Genomic DNA, 6,400 nt, shown 5'->3' with positions numbered 1-6,400 from the left:
CTGGCTTGGAAAACCTATATTCCCCATCCCCTATCCCCTACCCCAACAGTCTGCTTATTTTGTACTTTTATACATCTGTGTTTTTGTGTATGTTGTGCCCTTTGCCTACCAGGTCTTTCTTACCTTCTCAATCTGATGAACTTTTTTTTTTTTTGGACAAACCTGATGTTAATTTGCTAATGATTTTTACCAAACTTTTAAGTTTTAGTGTATGAGACGGGGTCATAAGTACTTTCCTCCGTTACTAATACCCTGATTATTTCAAATTCCAAAAACGGAAGTCCCAAACACCATGCCGTGGAGTTTCTTAGGGGTTAGCTTCTATAGTGCTTTTCTGCAGAGGAGCCAGGGTAATCCCCAAACGCCTCTCTTCATTCACAGAGCCATACAAAGTCTGTATTTCACTATATTCCTGGACAAGATCTGGCACCAAGTAGTGAATGCTCTGACCCCTTCTGAGGGCTTGCTGGGTCTCTGTGGGTGAGATGTCACTGGTGATCTGCTCATTCAGCAGCTGACCCTTGTTCCAGTGTTTCCACAGCACATCAGGTTCATAGTTGAATTTCTAGCATTATTTCTAGCCCTAGTGATACATAGGAGCTCATAGTTTCCCACAATTTGGGTGAAATCCTCGTTCTTCCACAGATTGAGAACACCAAAGGACTCTGATATGTCTGCCCCACACAGCAACATTACCTTTGGAACACCTTTTGTTTTTGGCTCCAAGGATTTCTTTTGACTAAAATCTTGACTTTGTTAAGCTCACTTCCTCTTCCATCCAGGTCTTTCTAGCATAGATGAACTTTACTGGTGATCATAGCTACTAGCCTCCAGTTCTTCTTGATGGAGTCTGAGCACCTTAGCAGTCTCTAGTCACTCCTTCTGAAGACTTTTCTGTGTATGCACTTCCACTCACTTTAAATTCTTAGTAGCAAGTCATCTGATGAACTCTTATTCAGCTTTGCAGCCTAGGTAAAATGTCACTTTCTCTCAGAAGCCTTTTCTGACATCAAATCCAGAGGCACACAGATTTACTCTTTCTTCTGTGCTCCCTTGCACTTTGCATTTATCACTGTTGTAATAGTTTTACCACATTATGTTTTAGCTATTTCTCTTCTCCTGAAAAAATTGTTGATCCTTGTAAAACAGTCCCTAACTCAGTATCTCAGACTTATTAAACATGCAAATGTGCTGCTGTTTAATCACTAAGTTGTGTCTGATTCTTTGCCACTGCATGGACTGCAGCCTGCCAGGCTCCTCTGTCCATGGGATTTCCCAGGCAAGAATACTGGAATGGGTTGCCATTTCCTTCTCCACGGGATCGTCCCAACACAGGGATTGAACCCATGTCTCCTGCTTGGCAGGTGGATTCTTTACCACTGAGCCACCTGGGAAGCCCTATTACACATGTGTTGAATGCATAAATAAATGAAACATTGAAAACTATACCTAAACTTTGGGTTCCTGGGCATTAGCAGTCTCGTATATTTCTCATCTTTAATCTCCTTCAGTCATTGGTACAGTGCCTGTCAAAATACCAATCGAAACAACTGATTTTGAAATGGGTTGGCCAGCAGTCCAGTGTTCACAACAGCACTATTTACAAAAGCCAAGACATGGAAGAAACCTAAGTGTCTGTCAACAGATAATGGATAAGGATAATGAAGTATTTACTCAGCCAAGAAAAATAATGAAATAATGCCATTTACAGCAACATGGATGGATTTAGAGATTATAATACTAAGTGAAGTAAGTTAGACAGAGAAAGACAAATATCATATGATACCACTTATGTGTGGAATCTAAAAATATGATACAAATGAACTTATCTACAAAGCAGAAATAGACGTACAGATATAGAAAATAAATTTATGGTTGCCACAGGGTGGGGAAAGTAAGGAGAGAATGATAAATTGGAAGATTGGGATTCAAATGTATACACTACTATGTATAAAATAGATAACAAGGACCTACTGCATAGCACAGGAAACTATACTCAGTATCTTGTGTATATGTATGTATGTGTGTGTGTGCGTTTAACTGAATCATTTTGCCATACAACTGAAAATAACACAACATTGAAAATCAATTATATTTCAATAAAAAATTTTTAAATGAATTGGTGAAAGATTTGGGAGTAATTCTGACTCCAGATTCTGAAGGCTCTACTTCTTTACTAAATCAGATCATCAGAAAGGCATGTATCTAACTTCTTCAGAAATATTAACACTAAGGACTACAATGTAATACTATGCCTTCATCTTTGTTGTTGTTACGGTAAGAAATGATCATGCTGATAAAAACTGTTGTTGTTGTTCAGTTACTAAGTTGTGTCCAACTCTTTGTTACCTCATGGACTGCAGCATGCCAGGCTTCTCTGTCCCTCACTATCTCCCGGAGTTTGCTCAAACTTATGTCCTTTGAGTCGGTGATGCCATCCTACCATCTCATCCTCTGTCACCCCCTTCTCCTCTTGACTTCAATCTTCCTCAACATCAGGGTCTTTTCTAATGAGTCAGTTCTTTGCATCAGGTGACCAAAGTCTTGGAGCTTCAGCATCAATCCTTCCAACGAATATTCAGGGTTGATTTCCTTTAAGATTGACTGGTTTGATCTCCTTGCTGTCCAAAGGACTCTCAAGAGTCTTCTCCAACACCGCAGTTCAAAAGCCTCAATTATTCAGCACTCAGCCTTCTTTATAGTCCAACTCTCACATCCATACATGACTACTGGAAAAAACCATAGCTTTGACTATATGAACCTTTGTTGGCAAAGTGATGCCTCTCCTTTTTAATATGCTATCTAGGTTTGTCATAGCTTTTCTTCCAAGGAGCAAGCATCTTTTAATTTCATGGTTTCAGCCACTGTCTGCAGTGATTTTGGAGACCAAGAAAATAAAGTCTGTCACTGTTTCCATTTTTTCCTCATTTATTTGCCATGAAGTGATGGGACTGAATGCCATGATCTTTGCTTTTTTGATGTTGAGTTTTAAGCCAACTTTTTCACTCTCCTTTTTCAGCTTCATCAAGAGGCTCTTTAGTTCTTCACTTTCTGCCATTAAAGTGGTATCATCTGCCTATCTGAGGTTGTTGTTATTTCTCCCAGCAATCTTGATTCCAGCTTGTGCTTCATCAAGCCCAGCGTTTCTCATGATGTACTCTGTATATAAGTTAAATAAGTAGGATGACAATATATAGCCTTGACATACTCCTTTCTCAATTTTGAACCAGTTGGTTGTTCCATGTCCAGTTCTAACTGTTGCTTCTTGTCCTGCATAAAGGTTTCTCAGGAGGCAAGTAAGGTGGTCTGGTATACCCATCTCTTTAAGAACTTTCCAGTTTGTTGTGATCCACACAGTCAAAGACTTTAGCGTAGTCAGTGAAGCAGAAGTAGATGTTTTTCTGGAATTTCTTTGCTTTCTCCATGATCCGGTGGATATTGATGATTTGATCTCTCATTCCCCTGCCTTTTCTAAATCCAGCTTGAACATCTGGAAGTTCTTGGTGCACATACCGCTGAAGCCTAGCTTGAAGGATTTTAAGCATAATCTTGTTAGCATGTGAAATGAGTGCAATTGGATGGCAGCTTGAACATTCTTTGACATTACCTTTCTTTGGGATTGGAATAAAAACTGACCTTTTCCAGTCCTGTGGCCACTGTTGAGTTTTCCAAATTTGCTGTCATATTGAGTGCAGCGCTTTAACAGCATCATCTTTTAGGATTTGAAATAGCTCAGCTGGAATTCCATCACTTCCACTAGTTTTGTTCCTAGTAATGTTTCCACTTGACTTTGGACTCCAGAATGTCTGGCTCTAGGTGAGTGATCACACCATCATGATTATCTGGGTCATTAAGACGTTTTTGTTCAGGTAAAAACTACTATATATAAAATAAACAGCAAAGTCCTACTGAATAGCTCAGGGAACTATATTTAATATCCTATAATAAACCATAATTGAAAATAATATGGAAAAGAATATGTATAACGGAATCAGTTTGCTGCATACCAGAAACTAATGCAACATTGTGTATCAACTGTGCTTCAATTGAAAAGAAAAAGAAATCATAATGCAAAGACAGGATTTTCAAGAAAATTCTGTTGAAGACTTTGTTCTGTGGTTCAAGACTCCTTAGAGAAACATACGTGTGAGAATTCTTCTGCTAGGATAATACTGGAAAGATTTGATCCTTTGTAACATACTCGCACACATCCTTTCATTAGTTAATGACAGCTACATGGCACTTCACATTTCATTCTGGCTGCCAAAAAGCTCAGAATTAAGTCATATGTATCATAATTAGTAATCTCGATATTTTTAGTTTAAGCTCAAAGTAAATTCCATTCTTCAGTCTCTATCTTAGCGGTTTTTGGACCTGTGCTATTTGTTGCTAGTAGTCTCAGATCCTTTTGTATTATTAATATTCTTTTACATATTATAAATATTAAACAAAACATATAAGGTTTCCAATTTTAAATGGTCTGTTTGTATGTATCTGAATCTTCTCTCCAGCTGGTCATTTTCTTAGAGATAGGAACTCACTTTTTCCTCCTCTGCTGCATCCTCTCTGTGGCTGTCACAGTTCTGCAGGCAGTCAGGGCTCAATAAATAGTTGTTGATTAACAGTATCCATGCTAATTAATTCAGCCAAAACAGGAGTGTTGTGATCTAATTCTAATACTAAAAAAACTACTTGTAAAGCTGAGTTACTATATTAATAAATCTTAAGACTGAAAACAAACACATGAAATTATGTTCAACCTCATTAACAATCAGAGAAATACAAATCAAAATACTGAACCACTGTTCTTGGACAGTCTTATTAGCAAAAAATTATTTAATGATAAGTTAATGGCAAGCATCCTGAGAAATAAGTGGAATTCTAATCACTAGAGGTGAGGGTGAATAACCTTTCTAGAAAGAAATTTGACAATATGGGTGAAATCTTCAAACATGCTTATAGTTTTGATACTGCAATTGTATTTACCCTATAAAAACAATAGGTATGAAAAAATCATGTTCAAGGATCTTTTTATAGTATAAGTTATGATAGCAACAAAACTGAAATAACTGTCAGACAATAGAAAAGTGAAAATTTGTACAAATGTTATAATTTGGCAACGTTTATAGATACCTTCTGTCTAGAAATCATTTTTCTATGAATTTACCCAAAACTAATATGTGAAATGACATATATGAAAGGATATTTATTTCAGCATTATTAAAATTTTTCAGCTCTATGGAATTGGATAAGTAAAGCATGGAACCTCTGTGACAGAAGACTAGGCATCTTTCAACTTGCTGTTGTCAAAGGAAATTTATTGACATAGGAAAATGAACACAGTAAATTGAGATACAAATGTAGTTTTCAAAATAGCATTTATAGGATGTAATCATTTTTAAAATAAAAGCTATGTTAACATTTAGGTATGCCATTGTGCTTTTATATATTTTTCAAATTGTCTACAATGAACAAATAGTACTTGTTTAAAATTGAAAAACCTAGTGGAGGCAAGTATGCGTTTATGATTTTTAAAAATTCAGTTGGAAGCCGCTCACAATAAAATGGCACACGCTTCTGAAGAAAGCTGTTCTCTAGCTGTAGGTCAGGCACTTTACACTGTCTGGACTTAGGCACATTAATAGAAGCTCGATTAGGGCTTTCTGAAGTGCACTACCTAATAATGTGAACCGTGTTAGGAAGCTGGGATTACAGAGGCAGAAGGCTTCTATCACCTCAGAGCCTGGACACCAACCAGATGCTGCATAGCTAGAAGCCTCCCTCCAAAAAAGACCCTGGCCTCTAGGACTAAGGCAGGAGGATGCAAGAGAAAATGGCCTCATCACACTTCCTGTTTGGTTGCTGCATCCCAGTAAGTGGGCCTCCACCTTACCAAAAAAAAAAAAAAAATGTGTAAAACATAGTGTTTTGTTTTCTAGCCAGTTTTGTAAATTAGTGTTTTGATGTACAAGGTAGTACTAAGAGATCTGACAAGAGTTAACATTGCCAGTAAAGTCCCAAATCTAGTCCCTTTTTTAAAATTTATTTTTATTTATTTATTTGGCTGTGTTGGGTCTTAGTCGCAGCATGCAAACTCTCAGTTGTGGCATGTGGGATCTAGTTCCCCACCCAGGGATTGAACCAGGGCCCCCTGCATTGGGTCCAGTCTTAGCCACTGGACCCACCAGGAAAATTCCCCAAATCTAACTTCTTGTTCATTTTAATTCAGTTTGGAAAATGTTATTGAGCACCTTAACAGTTCAGGGACCCATACTAAATGACGCAGAGAATACAAAAGGCAAAATCCCATTCAGTGAGCACCTACCTTGAAGTTAGGGGCCAAATTTGGACTTCATATTCTTGATCTCTTTGTATATTCCCAATCACACTGAAAGCGAAA

The 6,400-nt window shown here is 37.6% G+C and overlaps 1 pseudogene; it reads right to left on the bottom strand.

Moving 5' to 3' along the window:
* Positions 1–307: 307 nt before the first annotated feature.
* LOC147343049 (nicotinamide/nicotinic acid mononucleotide adenylyltransferase 1 pseudogene) lies at positions 308–936 on the bottom strand (annotated as a pseudogene).
* Between the last annotated feature and the right edge of the window lie 5,464 nt (positions 937–6,400).

The sequence above is a fragment of the Bos grunniens genome, chromosome 28, assembly GCF_055505025.1.
Source record: "Bos grunniens cultivar Pamir isolate PY7600 chromosome 28, Bosgru_T2T1.0, whole genome shotgun sequence".
Lineage (NCBI taxonomy): Eukaryota > Metazoa > Chordata > Mammalia > Artiodactyla > Bovidae > Bos > Bos grunniens.
This window is presented reverse-complemented; position numbering and strand designations above follow the sequence as displayed.